Here is a 3427-nt window from a genome sequence, read left to right as displayed (position 1 = left end):
GCATGTTATTTTCATTTTTGGTTAATGCCTGTCCAGTACCATTTGCGTAGTCTTAACCTATACCATAAACAAAAACACTCCCTTACATTCTCTTCTTCTGCCTTTTGTTTTTTGGTGGGGAGAAGGATGCCAGGAATTTAACTCAGGGGCACTCGATCACTGAGTCACATCCCCAGCCCTATTTTGTATTTTATTTAGAGAAGGGTTCTCACTGAGTTGCTTAGTGCCGCGCTTTTGCTGAGGCCGTTTTTCAAAGCAAACTCCTCTTGCCTCAGCCTCCAGAGCCACTGGGATTATAGGCGTGAGCCATGGTGCTGGCTGGCCTTTTAACATGCAGTGTAGTTCAGCTGAACTTGATTATTTTGTGTGGGTAAGACCAGGGTTGATGTTTTCCAGCACTGTGAATGGTACAGTATTTCACTACCTCTTCTGTTGCTGCTGGAAGGATGCCTCACGCACATTCCATGTTTTATTTTTCCACTCTGCATTATTTTTGTTCTTGCACAACACATTTGTAGCCTATCTCATTGCCTGGCAGCCAAATCTCTCTGTCTCACTTTCCTTAGGAGTATCCAGACCATTTGTGGGCATTTGCTCATCTGTACTCATTTTGAAAATATCTATTCAAGTTTCAGTTCAGAGTTAAGTTGAAATTGCTTTTAATACACTGATCAGAATGGTTAATGTAAAAACCTTCAGTCTAATCTCTGATCATAAGAATTTTCTTTTGAAAGTGAGTTCTTGGCCAACTTTTATTCAATTTCTTCCTTAGATCACTATATTTTTATTGCCATGGTAAAAGAACATTCTTAATTAGATTTTCTGCTTATTGCTTTGTTGAGAAATATTTTTCTATTGATATTCGATCTGGCAACTATGATCATAATATTTTGTACTTAGACTATGTTGGATTTCCTATGTAGGGAGTCATTGCATCTGCAAATAAGAAAGTTCTGTTTTTCCTTTTTCCATTCTTGCCCCTTAAACTTTATTTTTATTTTTCCTGCAGTTTACTGGTCAGAAGAAATCAGATTGTTTGTACTGCACTACGGTATCGATTTCCCTGTGCTCTTCTGTGTCTTGGTTTTCTGTCTCTTGAATTTCCTAGCCCCAGATTAGTTATTAAGCTGTGAGACAATCTCAGATTTAGATTTCCCTTTCCAGGTGCTGGCTGGGTATCTCTTATGTGCGCCATGCTTTATTTCTCTACTCTCTCCTCTTAGGTGGTGATGTATCCTAATCCTGAGAAGCCCACGTTTGCTTCACTTTCTCAGGTGTTAGTCATACTCAATGGCCATCACCTACAACTATTTGCTGTATTTCAAGTGGCAATTGCTGCTTCTCACCTGCTTTTGTTCTGTCTTCTTTGCCATGGGCTTTACTATCCCTCTCATTAAGACATGGGATGTACAATGTACTTTCTGCCCTCTTGACTCTGGCTGGAGATGTGATCTTCTTTGATCAACGTCACTTGATATCTCTGTGGATGTGATTTTTTTTTTTTAAGTCTAGCATTCAAGCAAACTTCCTTTTTTGTTCTACTATCCTAAAATTGTTGGTTAAAAAAGCTCAGGGTAACCACCTTGAGTATGTTATGTAGAGAGAAAGCTGAGCTGGGAGTTGGTATCAACTGACAGTGTGTGAGTGAATTCCTCTCAGACCATCTTATTTGGTTGATTTGACATATGTGATCCAGGAGGGACCAGAACTTTATACTCAGAAAATTGCCTTCAAAAGAATCATAAGCAATCCATGAAGGATCTTTTACATGAGTAGATTTGAAAAGATTTATTACATAACAGTGAATAAGCAAGGCAAACTTTCAATTCATTATAGGTTACTAAAGGATGACATGCCAATTCTATCAATTTTGCTCATTACCTGGAATACTTCTGGAATAAGAAACTTCCTCTCATCAACTATTTGATGACCTTAAGGTACAATTTTTATAGGAAAATTTAAAAATATGCAAAAATAAATGAATAATTTTATGTATGAGTTTGGAAATTAGTCTGTTGGTTTCCTAATACATTTTAAAGGTATCCATGAACTTTTCTGTCATTCTGAACACATGGAGATAAGCAAATTTAATGCATTTGTGCTTCAAAAGATATCCATTTTATCACGTAAAATTGGAGGTGGTATTTGGTAGATCTTGATTTCCACTTTCTCCATCAATTTCTTAACAGTGTTGACTTTGAAGATCCTGAAATGTCTAAGTTGTTTTTCTGGTAATACTGTGGTAAGGAAATAGCTTCCCTTTGCTTTAGAGTTAGCAGTTTTGAAGTAGCTTCTCGGTTGACTCCTACCCTATCAATCATAAGGCAAGAAACACAGTCTCTAACAATCTAATCTCAAATGCTAAAATCCTTAAATATGAAAATTCCTAATGACCAAATGCACTAAAGTCTAGAATCCCCCAAATCACAATTCCAAAAGATGAAAATCATAAATGTTGAAATTTTGAAAGCTAAAATCTCCAAAAGAACAATTCCCACTGGGGAAGAAAAAGAAAGAAAGAAAGAAAGAAAGCCATATAAAATGCAGAAAGCAGAATTCTGGGACAGGGGTTGGTGTGAGTTTGGTTCTGTGCAGCACAGCTGTGTCATATTAGGTGACACAAATACCTTTAACCTGGCAAAGCATTATTTGGATGTATGAGGTTAGCACGCAAGTCTGGGTGCACCAGGTGGGAAATGGGCCTTCATGTGTGTGTGTGTGGGGGGCACCATCCAATCAGCCTGCCTGGAGAAAGAAGAAATACAGAAGGCCATGGGGTCTCAGTGTAGGGCTGGGACAGAGCTTTCTTCTGCTGCCTTGGACCTCAAAACTCTGGGCTTACCACACTTAGGACTGCAGGATTTATAGCCCCAACCCCTGTCCAGGTTCTCAGGCCTTCAGCTTCAGACTGAGTCACACCCCAGCTTCCTGTTCTGAGGCTTCTGGACCTGGACCAAGCCACACTACTGATGTCCTGGTGTCTCCTGCTTGCAGAAGGCTTTTTTTTTTTTTTGTCAAATAATTAGGTAGTCCATCATTTTATTTCAAAAGACTGTAGTTATAAATCTGGGTATACATAATTACCAATCCCAGTGATCAATGTTTGTACCTTTTGTTTTCTAAATTATTTCTTTTATGGGTTGTCTGCTAGTAACTGTGGCACCAGTGTGATTTTCATTAGTATATCTGAATGTTTATGGTTAAAAAAGTATGTCATTATTATTGTGCAAGTGGTCTACAAAATGTTTTAAAGTTTTTCAAATAATCTCCTTTTTAAACTGCAAAAAAATATTTTAAATGATTGTTCATAATTATTCTTTTGAGAATTTTTGAAATTTTCATCTTGAACTATTTTAGACTTTAAGGACTTCAGATTTGGGCATTATGGCATTAGGGAATGTCTTCTGAGGTCACAGCCCAAACCCAG

This window comes from Callospermophilus lateralis, chromosome 5 (genome assembly GCF_048772815.1).
Source record: "Callospermophilus lateralis isolate mCalLat2 chromosome 5, mCalLat2.hap1, whole genome shotgun sequence".
Taxonomy (NCBI): Eukaryota; Metazoa; Chordata; class Mammalia; order Rodentia; family Sciuridae; genus Callospermophilus; species Callospermophilus lateralis.
Note: the sequence above shows the minus strand (reverse complement) of the source record.